We start from the raw sequence: 14,706 nt of genomic DNA on the forward strand, positions 1-14,706 counted from the left end.
TTCTCATGGGTTGTGTGGCGAATGAACTCGCAAACATAGTATCCACATAAATTATTCCCGTGTTCCCGCCTCAAGTACTTTACGAGAATAGAGTTCAATCAAAAACATAATCAAGAATTATAATGGTATTGAAACTAGAATAAAGAGATGCGCGGATCTAGCTAGTAGTTACTTACATCTATTTGTTTAAATGTAAGCTCTGGCTTCCAATCACCCCGAGCCTTGGCGGTGAACCGTTTCCAAGCCTTGCCAAGAAAAGGAAATGAATAAAGGAGTTCTATATTAATTCCTTGCTATCATTTCGTAGTGCCATAATGATTGAAATTACTTCTGGATGCATTCCTGCATGTTCGTCCATTCAGTGAGGGGTGTGCGTTTCGGGTCCATGACTATTATTTGTCCTTTGTCAGGTACAATGATTAACAAAATAAAGTGGAACCTAAGTGCGCATAACGAGTCAATTATACGTACACTTATAATAACATCGAGTAAGCGAAAATAGAATGTGTGTATAGTAACACTCACTTGAAGTTGTAAGGAAATATTATTTCCCTTTTGGTACTGCAAAACATTAACGCTTGTACCAAGTTATTCTCTGTCTCGCGGGGATTCGATTCGACACTTTGGTGATGATTGTAATTTGGGTCAATGAACCCAATGTCATAGATTTGTCCTCTTTTGCATTTGAGAATCTTCATTCTGCAAAATTAATATAGTGATGAGTAAGATTATACATGCAATAACGAGCTGAGTAAGACGTAATGACATAAGTTAATAATACTTACAAACAATAGGCACTGATGATAGATTTGTCGAGGACATCTTGTTTGTATAACTAAAATAATTCTTCGAATTCAATCATCATGACGCCTCGTCCAGTCCCGAAATGCTCGTCTTCATATGCTAAGTCGAGCCAGTTTTTTGATTGATCACATGCTTGCATGTACGAGTCATGCAATCTTCGCATTTTTGTTGGTAGCTCTTTGACTAACTCAGGTTTGACCAGAGGACACCCGTACCGGTACATGTATTCTACGTCAGTGAATGCCTCCAAATGGGTTAAGTACTCATCAATAGACATGCCTTGAGCCGCCTCCGTAGTGTGCAAGAAATTCTGGATCGATGTCAGCTGTTTTACCATTCCTCTGATGGACCGCAGCTACGCTCGAGCACACATTTGTATCGGAATACACTTTGAGCGGGGAGTATGATTGGTTTTTCTGTTGTCCGAGCTGGGCAACTGATTTCCCGCTGGACGTACTACTCTTCAACCGCTGCTTTTTTGCCTGAGTCGACTTGATAATAGAGCATTCATAGTCTGCTGGCAACGGTGGCGGGGGATCTTCAAGGTTTTTCAGCATTTTCACTACCGCGGCGTGCTCTCCTGGGGTGGTCGGGTACTCTGGCTCTTTCGGTTTATTCTTGTTAGCCACTTTAGCCTTCCACTGTTCATGATGGGCGCCTGCCCTCTTAATATTGTCCTCTCCAGTGTAGTCCCAAGGTCTCTTCACCATATTCTTATGAGGTACTGTTGGGAGGGGCGACAACTTATGTTTTGGTGATCGGATCCTCTTTCTGCCGCCACTGCTAGCGGTGGTCTGTTTCCGCTTTTTGCTCTGATCCTGAGTGGATGGAGACGACTGACGGGGCGGTGGAGACGGCTGATGCAACGGTGGAGACGGCTGCGATGGAGACTAGTGAGGCGGCGAAGACGACGGCTGCGCTGGAGATTGGTGAGGCGGCGAAGATGACGATTGCGCTGGAGACTGGTGAGGTGGAGGCGAAGAAGGATTGCTGCTATGAGGAGTCGGTGGCCTTGGTGTCCAATTTGGAAGGAAGATGTCCTCCTTTGGCCATACAACGGTTTGGGATTTGACTTCTCCAAGTTGAGTCAAATCCCTATCTTCACCTGCAGGGTGGTCGAGCTTCAGCTCCTCATAATCTTTCATCACTTCATCCACCGCGACGACAGCGTACCCTTGTGGCACCGGAGAGCAATGCCAAGTTGGATGTGGTCCAATTGGTAAGGCCATGCCGACCGCCACCGTCAACCTTAAGTTAGCAACTTTCACCTTTAGCTCACAATGTGTGCTCTCAGTGATATCATCCACTGGGTAGTGACGAGGACTTGTCGTCGGTGCATCATCACCATCATCCTGGAGCTGCGTGGAAGCGACACTGCTTTTCCGATTCGATGCAGCTTCTATCATGAGCCGTTTAGATTGGTCGCTACCTTGCTGTCTCTCGATTTCATCCTGCTGCAGCCGCTTTACTGCTTCTTCTACATTATGCAGTCGGTCTGCAGCAGCCGCTTTCTCAGCTGCCTCCTTTTCCTTTCTCCTCTGATGGCTTCTATTGGGAAATCTCTTTCTTTCCTCGGAAAACGTAAGCATCCACGGCGGGGAGCCTGGTAAGCCTCGTGCTCGCCCTTTGTGTTCCTTATTCCCAAGGGCGCGTGTGAGCTCATCGTTCTCTCTATCAGGAACGAACACTCCCTCTTCAACATCCTGTACTGCACGTCTAATCTGCTCGATGGGTAGGGGACCTTCATACTGCTCAGACATTCAAAAAAGATTTCCTTCTCTGCTTTGCTAAGAGCGTAGGTGCTTAAGTATTGACGCCCTTTATGAGTCTTCTTGTCGTATGGGTCTTTCATACGTTGCTGCTCCTCCCGTGCTTCTGTTGTATCTTTTGTCTTCCCATACACGCCCAGGAAGCCTAGCAGGTTCACGCAAAGATTCTTCGTCATGTGCATCACGTCGATTGAAGACCGGACCTCTAGGTGTTTCTAATAGGGTAGCTCCCAAAATAAAGATTTCTTTTTCCACATGGGCACATGTACAGTAACGTCGTCTTTCGGAACATATTGACCACCAGGACCCTTTCCAAAGATTACTATTTGATCCAAATCCTTGACCATAGCGAATAACTCATCAGCAGTAGGGAGGTTAGGCTTCTTCCGGCCATCTGCCTCACCGTTGAAATGCTTGCCTTTCTTTCTTACGGGATGATTGGTCGGTAGAAATTGACGACACCCCAGGTAGACAACCTTCTTAGATTTTTCCAAATATGTACCTTTAGTCTTATCTAAATAGTGGGTGCATGCATTGTATCCCTTATTTGACTGTCCTGAAATGTTACTAAGAGCAGACCAATCATTGATGGTTACGAACAACAATGCTCATAGGTCAAATTCCTATTGTATGTGCTCATCCCACACACATACACCTGGTTTGGCCTACAACTGCAAAAGTTCATGAACTGATGGCCTTAGGTACACATCAATGTCGTTGCTGGGTTGCTTCGGTCCTTGGATGAGCACTGGCATTATAATGAACTTCCGCTTCATGCACAACCAAGGAGGAAGGTTATAGATACATAGAGTCACGGGCCAGGTGTTGTGACTGCAGCTCTACTCCCCAAAAGGATTCATGCCGTCTGTAGTTAGACCAAGCCATAAGTTCCTTGGGTCATCTGCAAAGTCCGGCCACTCCCTCTCGATTTTCCTCCACTGCGACCCATCTGCGAGGTGTCTCAACTTTTTCCCGTCTTTCTTACGCTCGTCTTTGTGCCATTGCATCAACTTGGCATGCTCATTGTTTCTGAACAGACGTTTCAACCGTGGTATTATAGGAGCATACCACATAACCTTAGCAGGAACCTTCTTCCTCGGGGGCTCGTCATCGCCCTCAACATCACCAGGGTCATCCTGCCTGATCTTGTACCGACTTGCAGTGCATACCGGGCATTTATCCATATTCTCGTACTTCTCACCGCGGTACATGATGCATTCATTAATGCATGTATGTATCTTCTGCACATCTAATCCAAGAGGGTAGATAGCCTTCTTTGCTTCGTACGTAGTCTCGGGCAATTCGTTATCCTTTAGAAGCTTTGGCTTCAATATTTTCAGTAACTTCTCAAATCCCTTGTTAGATAAACCAGTTTCTGCCTTCCATTTCAACAGTTCCAGTGTGGTACCGAGCTTTGTGCTGCCATCTTCGCAATTTGGCTACAACAACTTTTTATGATCCTTTAGCATGGCCTCCAACTTCAGCTTCTCCTTTTCTGTATCGCATTCTCTCTTTGCATCAGAAATGACCCGACCAAGACTATCAACGGGCTCATCTGATGCTGATTGTTCTTCACCTCCTTCTTCTTCATTGTCTTCCATTGTAGTATCACCGTGTTCTTAAGTGAACATATGATAGTTGTCATCATCATCTTCTTCTTCATTGTCTTCCATCGTAACCCCTCTTTCTCAGTGCATGGTCCAACTATAATATGTGGGCATGAAACCTCTCTGAAGCAAGTCGAGATGAATGACTTTCGAGCTAGAGTACTCCTTCCCGTTTCGACAACCAACACATGGGCAAGTCATAAAATTATCCACTTTGTTTGCCTCAGCCACATCGATAAATTTATGCATGCCTGCAATAAATCCGGAACCGCGTCGTTTGCCGTACATCCATCGCTTCCGTGCATCGATCTGGCATCATACATGAATAGTGAAATGACCACCGTACATTGACACATGCAATATTTTTGTATCAATTACACATGAAGAAGGTTGCTAACCTTGGTAGAGGATACCATTTCGTGTGAACTTTAGTGTGACACGGGCATTAATTAGTCCCGGTTCGTAATGTACTCCGAAGTGCGCCGGTCACCGTACATCCATTAGCGGTTCATCTCTAATATGAAATTAAGTACATCAAAAAACCATTGCAGAACATCATGAATAAAGAAATGACCAAATTAATACAAGTTCATCATCACATTAAAACCAAAGCTCAGTAGTGATCAAACATTATTATTGCAAAAATAAATACATAAGTTCTCTCATAAAACAACATACAACTATGTAAAAGATTTAAATGCAACAACAAATGTGATCAAAATCGCAACTAAGGTAACAATTGACCCAACAGCAAAATGATACCAAGCCTCTTTGTCAATGACATATTTTCTAATATTCCTAATCTTCAAACGCATTTCATCCATCTTCAAGCGCATTGCATCCATCTTCAACAACATCGCATCGATCTTCATCTTACGATCATCGCTGACATCGGCGACATGCAACTCCAGTTCCATATTCTTGTCCTCAATTATTTTCAATTTTTCCTTCAAGTATTTGTTTTCTTTTTCAACCAAATTTAACTTCTCGAAAAGAATTTCTATGTGGGTTGGAATTTCCGGTTCACATACCTCCTAGATTAAAAAATATATGTCACGTTGGTCGCCATAATTGTCATAAACAATAAATAAAACAAATAGTTATAAAAGATAATATATCCCACATCTGAATCATAGACAGGACGAGGGCCGACGGAGGTGGATACCAAAACCATCGTACTATATAATAACAAAAAATAATGAAAGTAAGTAATTTATACAAGTATGTATCTAAATCATACAAGTAAGATTTTTTTTCTTTTAAAAAGAAGACAAGAATAAGAGGCTCACCACGGTGGTGCTCGCGACGAGATCGGCGCGGGGCGATCAACAACGATGAGGACGGGCACGGGACGGCATCATACGCATGTGCAGACTCTAAGAAGTTAATTTAAGCATTTCAAATGAGTTAACCTAGCAGTGACATATGAAAGAATGAAGTAGCTAACCTTTTAAAACACTTGTGGAGTTGGCGCACGACCAAACCTAGACAAATATTGAGGAAAATGGAGTTTGGAGGTCAAGTTTGGAGAGGAGAAAGCTTAACTAGTGTGGCTCGGGCATTTTATCGAACACGTCAAGTGCATGAACTAGAGTGGCAAGGGTGGCATGGAATGGGCACACTTCTGGCAAAAAACAGAGCAAAGTGTGGGCAGGGGGGACGGTATATATAGGCATAACTTTAGTCCCGATTTTTGTCTAAACCAGAACTAATAGCCTAACCTTTAGTCCCGGTTCGTGCCACAAACCGGGACTAATGCTCCGCGGCACGCCATGTGGGAGTAGCTGGATCTTTAGTCCCGGGTTTTTCCCCAAACCAGGACTAGTGAGGTGAACCGAACCGGGACCAATGCCCCAGCAAACCGAACCGGGACCCATGCCTGGCATTGGTCCCGATTTTGATTTGAAACGAAACTAATGGTCTTTTGGTCCTCGAACGAAAGATCCTTTTTCTACTAGTGCAGGGAAGCTCACTTGGGAGAAAAAGGCTCGGGCTTGGCCTCCAAGGCTCTACTGTAACCTCTAAGGCTTGCTCCCTTAGCCATCAAGGCACACACACATAAAAGCTCCCTCGAGCTCTCTCATGAGGGGATCCTCTCTCATTCTCTCACCCTTGCACATGTATGACGCCAAGAAAAGGTGCTAGCCGGCTTCCTCTTTCTTCTTAAATACAACTCCAGAAGCAACTTTATACAACGATTAGTGTACTATACTGTGATTAGATAGACTGTATATACACTAGACATGCATGATTAAGGGTATTATCTCTTTGCAAGCGCCCCGAACTTGGGTAAAATCACCACATGATGTTACCCTATTCTGTCCCGGATCTCCACTGCAAGCTTGCTCTCAACATATATGGCTGCATGCATCTATCGATGGAGAGGCCGGGGCTATGCCTCTTTTTCAAAAAAACCTCGATAAGCCATCACATGCCATATGTTGTAATAAAACGACAACAATTGACGTCCATCGACAAGCTGCTGCTGGAACCGCGTTCCAGGCGGGACCCTTTTTGTCATAATCACCGTGATGTCGACCGTCTATCATCGCTCCCGCGTTCCTTCGCCCGCCTCCGTCCTCGGCGCGCTCGCGTCGTCGACCGTTTCACCAACCCCGCGCGTGCCGGCGCTAGCCCCTAGCGCTGGCGCTACTCCTGGCCGTCGTGCTCATGCTGGCGTTGACTATGTCTTGACGACTGTAGCTGTCGTTGCTCGACTGGCCGCCAACCTGGTCACGTTGTCGTTGCCATTGGTCGCCGTGCTCCTCTCGTTGGTACTGCGGCTGGCCATCATGCTGGAGCGGACGCGGGCTGTGTCCCAACGGCTGCAGCGGCTTCCTGCCTCTTGCAAGCTCTCTAAAGCTCGTTCTCCGCTCTTCCACTGGAAGAAAATATTTGTCTTGCTTCCTCTCTGCTCGTCCCGCACGCCAGGCGGTCGGGCAACAACTCTCGAATGCTCAACTAATTTTTGCTTCGACGGCAACAAGAAACCCTAGCATAGCCAGTGCCAGGACGAGACACGCTTCCGCCCGTTCCCCAGGGCGTGCCTGTAGATGTTAATCATGTTGCTCATGTAGGATTAGGAAAGAAAGCCAAACCGAGTCCTAGTAGTATTAGGATTCCTAGTCCTAGTCTATTTCCATAGTCCCTTGTGGACGTGTATAAAAGACACCCTAGGGATGTTGATTGTAACACCAAAAAAACGAAAAGCAATACAAAGCAAAGGCTCGACACGGGCCTTTAGCCATCAAATCCATCGATCAGTTTTATTCGTGTCGCTAGTTACGCAAGTTCCGTCAAGTAGCCGGCGAAAGCAAGAATCGCGTAGGCACGCGTGTACAGCTGCATACGCACGTTCAAAAGCCAACAATTGGTATCAGAGCCGTAAGCCGAATGTGTCTCATCTACGGACGTTCGGGTGCGTGGCACATGTGAAGATGGCGGAGCCACATCTCTCAAAGCTTGCCGATCGTAGCACCAAGATGGTGTTCATCGGATACGAGAGCAGTTCTGGCACCAAGGCATACCGTTTCTACGATCCACAAACCAAGCGTCTACGGATTTCACGCGACGTCGCGTTTGAAGAAAACCAAGCGTGGAATTGGAGCGCCGCAGCCGACGATGCTCCAAACAGTAACATATTTGCAGTTGAATTTCCAACTGATGATGATGCAGGGGAGGATGTCCAGGTGGTTGGCAAGACGCCCAACCAAGGTGACCACAATGGTAGTGATCATCATGGTGCCGACACCGACAACGACGCGCATAGGTCGCAAGGAGATAACGACAACGCCGCGCACGACACAGGCGGAGATCTCGACGACAACATCGACAACGAGGCGCATAGTGACGACGACAATCAAGATGATGGTCACGGTCACGACGACTACGCTGACGACACGGATGTCAATGACACACTAGGGTCTCAGCCGTCTTCCTCAAGTGCATCAACACCGACACAATTTGTGTCGCCTCCTTCGCAAGCCACAACGGACTCCTCAGGGCCTCGTCGCTACAAGACCCTCAAGAAAGTCTACAAGTACACAAAGCCAGTTACGCTTGAGTACTCCGGACTATGTCTGTTCGGAGTTGAGGAGCCGGCGAACTTCGTAGAGGCGAGCAAAAGTCCTAGCTGGACGCACGCCATGGATGAGGAGATGAAGGCAATTGAGAGCAATGGCACGTGGACTTTGGTAACCCGACCTCCAAACCAAAAGACGATAGGTTTGAAGTGGGTTTACAAGTTAAAGAAGGACACTGAGGGTGCCATTGTGAAGTACAAGGCAAGACTCGTTGCAAAGGGCTACGTACAACGTCAAGGAGTTGACTATGATGAGGTGTTTGCACCGGTTGCTCGAATCGAGACGGTGAGAGTGCTCCTAGCTTTGGCAGCACAAGAGGATTGGAAGGTTCATCATATGGATGTTAAATCCGCTTTCCTCAACGGCGATCTCACAGAAGAAGTGTACGTGGAACAACCCCTCGGCTACGAGAAGAAAGGCGAAGAAGGGAAAGTTTACAAGCTCAAGAAGGCACTTTACGGGTTGAAGCAAGCGCCAAGAGCTTGGAACTCAAAGTTAGACCGAAGTCTGGTCTCGCTCGGGTTCAAGAGATGTCCCCTCGAGCACGCAGTCTATACAAAGAACTCCAAAGGCTCAAACCTGCTAGTTGGAGTTTATGTCGACGATCTGATTATCACCGGAGATAGCGTACAAGAAATTGAACGTTTCAAGGCGCAAATGAAGAACAAGTTTAGCATGAGTGATCTGGGATTACTCAGCTATTACTTGGGCATCAAAGTGAAGCAAAGCTCCGGGGAGATTTCCCTATGTCAATCGGCTTACGCGGTCAAGTTATTGGACAAGTGTGGCATGTCAGATTGCTACGCGACACAAGTTCCAATGGACCAATGTCACAAGTTGAGCAAGCGTAGCTCAAATCCGCCGGTGGACACCACAATGTATCGAAGCGTTGTGGGTAGCCTAAGATACTTGGTGCATACCCGACCTGACTTGGCTTATTCAGTCGGGATCGTGAGTCGTTTCATGGAGAATCCGACAACCGAACACATGAGCGCGGTCAATCAAATTCTACGCTATGTGAAAGGCACAATTAATCTTGGCTGCACGTACAGAAAGGGAAAGGAAGGATTGATCCTTCGTGGATATTCAGATAGTGACATGGCAGGTGATGTTGATGACCGAAAGAGCACAACGGGCATGGTTTTCTACCTTGGCCCGAATCCGATTAGCTGGAATTCTCAGAAGCAAAAGGTGGTGGCACTGTCTTCATGCGAGGCAGAATACATAGCGGCAAGCACGGCGGCTTGTCAAGCAGTGTGGCTGAGAAGACTCCTAGCTATTCTTGCAAAGCGGGAGGTGCAGAAGGTGTCACTGAAGATCGATAACCAAGCTGCAATCTCGTTGTGCAAAAATCCGGTTCATCACGAAAGGAGCAAGCACATAGATACCCGGTTCCACCATATCCGGGAGTGCATTGAAGAAGGGTTGATCGAGGTTCAACATGTGAACACGAAAGACCAACTTGCCGATATTTTCACCAAGTCCCTCGGTCGACAGAAGTTCATCGAGATGAGGAGGAAAGTCGGAGTGCAAGAAGTGAAGTCAAGCAACAAGATTAAGGAGGTGAATGTAGATGTTAATCATGTTGCTCATGTAGGATTAGGAAAGAAAGCCAAACCGAGTCCTAGTAGTATTAGGATTCCTAGTCCTAGTCTATTTCCATAGTCCCTTGTGGACGTGTATAAAAGACACCCTAGGGATGTTGATTGTAACACCAAAAAAACGAAAAGCAATACAAAGCAAAGGCTCGACACGGGCCTTTAGCCATCAAATCCATCGATCAGTTTTATTCGTGTCGCTAGTTACGCAAGTTCCATCAAGTAGCCGGCGAAAGCAAGAATCGCGTAGGCACGCGTGTACAGCTGCATACGCACGTTCAAAAGCCAACAGTGCCCCCTGCTCGAGCTACTCTGCCGTTGGTCTCGTTGTTGTGCTGCGCCATGGCCATCGGTTCGAGATTTAGGGCCGCCCGAACCTCCTCGATGTTAGCCGGATCCGCCGGCCTTGCGGCCGACGTGACCTGCTGCGCCTCGTGGCTATTGGCTCGCTCCTCCGCTTTTGATCCGTAGAACAAAACTACTCATGAGTTACACAAACGTACGTGCAAGCTAGCAAGCAGCTGGATGGATTCCTAGCTATGCTAGCGATCGTACATATCCGACGGATCGCAGCGATTCGTAATTCAGCGAGAAAACGATCAATGTAGTATTGCTACAGGCTCGTCTCGAGCCTGGTAAACTTCTGTATTGCTTTGATCTGATTGTGTTATAAGGACGGGGCACATATATATATATATATATATATATATATATATATATATATATATATATATATATATATATATATATATATATATATGAACATAGCCTAGCAACTAACCGAGCTGATTTAGTATTCCTAATCCTACTTGAATTAGAATACCAATCATACTAGGACTCATGCTTAACTCTAACATTCACCCCCTAAGCAGGACGTCCTCGTTACGACCTGGATCCCGAACATGACTACTCGTAGGCTTCATCATTGGCGTTGCCTTCGTCATTCCTTGTAGCGTCTCATTCACTGGCTTTGCTGCCATCGACTCATTGGTAGCTTGACGGCAATACTTTTCGTTGGTCGTGTCTTCAACCTTCACATGTTCGTCGGTGCTTGCTAGACTGTCTTTCGAACCATCAAGGGCACATCTTTTGAACCCGAGCGTGACCATACTTTGGTCTAACTTTAAATTCCAAGCTATTGGCGCTTGCTTCAGTCCGTAAAGTCCCTTCTTGAGCTTGTAAACTTTTCCTTCTTCGCCTTTCTTCTCGTAGCCGAGGGGTAGTTCCACGTACACTTCTTCTGTGAGATCACCGTTGAGGAAAGCGGATTTAACATCCATATGATGAACCTTCCAATCCTCTTGTGATGCCAAAGCTAGGAGCACTCTCGCCGTCTCAAGTCGAGCAACCGGTGCAAACACCTCATCATAGTCAACTCCTTGACGTTGTACGTAGCCCTTTGCAACGAGTCTTGCCTTGTACTTCACAATGACACCCTCCATGTCCTTTAACTTGTAAACCCACTTCAAACCAATCGCCTTTTGGTTCGGAGGTCAGGTTACCAAAGTCCACGTACCATTGCTCTCAATCGCCTTCATCTCCTCATCCTTGGCGTGCGTCCAGCTAGGACTTTTGCTCGCCTGTACGAAGTTTGTCGGCTCCTCAACTCCGAACAGACATTGTCCGGAGTACTCGAGCGTAACTGGCTTTGTGTACTAGTAGACTTTCTTGAGGGTCTTGTAGCAGCGAGGCCCTGAGGAGTCCGTTGTGGCTTGCGAAGGAGGCGACACAAATCGTGTCGGTGTTGATGCACTTGAGGAAGATGGCTGAGACCAGGGCGTGTCATCGACATCCGCGTCGTCGGCGTAGTCGTCGTGACCGTGACCATCATCTTGATTATCGTCGTCACTACGCGCCTCTTTGTCGATGTTTTCATTGAGATCTCCGCCTGTGCCGTGCATGGCGTTGTCGCTATCTCCTTGCGACCTATGCGCGTCGTCGTCGGTGTCGGCACCATGATGATCACTACCATTGTGGTCACCTTGGTTGGGCGTCTTGCCAACCACCTGGACATCTTCCCCTGCATCATCATCAGTTGGAAATTCAACCGTGAATATGTTACCGTTTGGAGCATTGTCCGCTGCGGCGCTCCAATTCCACGCTTGGTTTTCTTCAAACACGACGTCGCGTGAAATCCGTAGATGCTTGGTTTGTGGATTGTAGAAGCGGTATGCCTTGGTACCGAAACTCCTCTCATATCCGATGAACACCATCTTGGTGCTACGATTGGTAAGCTTTGAGGGATGCGGCTCCGCCGTCTTCACATGTTCCACGCACCCGAACGTCCGTAGATGAGACACATTCGGCTTACGTCCGTAAATTGCTTCATACGGAGGCTTGCCGATCACCGCCTTTGTTGGAGCCCGGTTGAGAAGATAGACCGCCGTCGAGACAGCTTCTCCCCAAAAAATCCTCGGCAGGTTCTTGCTCTTGAGTAAGCTCCTTGCCATGTCAACGATGGTTCGATTGCGCCTTTCAACGACCCCGTTCTGCTGCGGCATGTAAGGTGCCGTGATGAACCTTTTTATGCCAATCTTCTCGCAGTAGTCATTGAACTCGTTCGACATAAACTCTCTGCCGCAATATGTCCGTAGAACGCGAACCTTCAACTTGTGTTCCATCTCCGTTGCAACCTTAAGCTTCTTGAACGCTTCAAATGCCTCATCTTTAGATCGTAGGAGAACGAACCACATATATCTCGAGTAGTCGTCTACCACAAGGAAGAAATACTTCTTTCTGCGTGAGTTGCCGGGGTGATACGGCCACATAGATCACCATGGAGCAACTCGAGTGCATCTTTTGCACGATAGGTAGACTGAGCAGGGAACGGCCTACGGTGCTGTTTTCCAAGCAAGCACCCATCACATACTTGATCAACATGGTCGATAAATGGCATCCCGGATACCATCTCCATCTTTGACATCTTCTTCAAGGTGTAGAAGTTAACGTGTCCAAATCTAGCATGCCATAACCACGAATCATCATCACTCTTGGCGAGCCAACACTCCGGTTGAGATTGATCAAGGTTGAGGATATAGAGCCTGTTCCGTGTGCGAGTAACACGAGCTAGCACGTTTCGAAGGTTGTCGAAGATCGTCATCACTCCGTTCTCGATATCCACCTTGCATCCATTCCCGTCAAGCTTTCCAATAGAGATGATGTTGTTGCGAAGCCGTGGGATGTAGTACACTCTAGTGAGTATGCGATGTTCGCCCGTGAGATCCTCAAAGAGGATAGATCCTTGCCCTCAAATCTCCACATTTCAACCATCACCAAACTTTACCGAGTCTTCAAAATCACATTCCAGCTCGAGAAATTTCTCCTTGCATTCCGTCATGTGGTTACTGGCACCCGTGTCGAGATACCACGACACATTGTGATCCCCAGATAACTTAGGTGTCACATTCTTCTCATGAAGTAGACTTCCGGCTTGATTTCACAACCACCATTTCAGCGGATCACAAACTTCGGCCATCAGAAGACCTGGACCTTCGCCTTCCTGCTTTGCCAAATTTGCCTTGATCTCCCACTTGTCAGGCTCCGGACAATCCTTTGCAAAGTGACCCATCTCGTTGCAGTTATAGCACTTGACCTCGGACATATCCAAGTTCCGGTGCTTCCGCCCTTTAGATCGGTCTGCCTTACCCCGACCTTGTGGCTTGTCTTTTCCTTTGCCTTCTCCGGTTTGTCCGTCGCGCGTTCCGTTGCTTGAGCCTTCGTTGCCATCACGCCTTCCTTTGCTACTTGGGGACTCCCTATCTGCGCGCGAGTACATGAGTTGGTCACTACCTCCTCCGTTGCTTTTCCGACATCCACGAGCATTCTCTTCCCATGTCCGCAAGCGTCCGATCGCCTCCGTTATGGTCATGTCGTCGATGTCGTAAAGCTGCTTGAGTGTGCCGATGATGTACGTGAATTTATCAGTCACCAAACTGAAAAATTTCTCCACAATCTCGGTCTCCTCGAGCTTTGCACCAAGCGCGCGGATCTCTCCCACCAAAGTAGTAAGACGTATGGCGTAATCGTTCACCGATTTAGTTTCTCTATCTGCAACTTGTGAAATTGGCGCTTCAGCACTTGTGCCCGAGCCTTGGTGACGCGATCTTCTCCAATCCTCATCTTCTTGAGTGCGTTCCATGCCTCTCTTGCCGTCTCGAACTCCGCCAATGTCATCAGCACGAAATCCGGCACGGACTGGGCTATGACGGCCATGGCACCTTCGTCGCACTCCTCGTCGACGCCGTCGTCCGTGATTGACGCCCACACTCGAAGGGACTGGAGAATAATCTTCATCTTCATCGCCCACACGCCGTAGTTGGCGTCCGTGAGCATCGGGTACTGGATGGGGATGTTGCGATGCGCCTGGACGTTGGCACCGCCCATCCCTCCACCACTGGCTGCTGACTTGCCGCCCTTCTTCACCTTGTTGTCGTTCTTGTTTGCCTTGGGACCGCCTTTGCCGGACTTGACCGACTCAGCATCGCTGTTCGTCATCGTAGATCGTAGATCGTCAAGGCTCTAGATACCAATTGTTGGCTTTTGAACCGTAGAACAAAACTATCCAGGAGTTACACAAACGTACGTGCAAGCTAGCAAGCAGCTGGATGGATTCTTGGCAAAGCTAGCTAAGCTAGCGATCGTACGTATCCGGTGGATCGCAGCGATTCGTAACTCAATGAGAAACCGATCAATGTAGTATTGCTACAGTCTCGTCTCGAGCCTGGTAAACTTCTGTATTGCTTTGATCTGGTTGTGTTACAAGGATGGGGTACACGCATATATATATGCTGAACATAGCCTAGCAACTAACCGAGCTGATTTAGTATTCCTAATCCTACTTGGATTA

This window comes from Hordeum vulgare, chromosome 2H (assembly GCF_904849725.1).
Source record: "Hordeum vulgare subsp. vulgare chromosome 2H, MorexV3_pseudomolecules_assembly, whole genome shotgun sequence".
Classification (NCBI taxonomy): Eukaryota; Viridiplantae; Streptophyta; class Magnoliopsida; order Poales; family Poaceae; genus Hordeum; species Hordeum vulgare.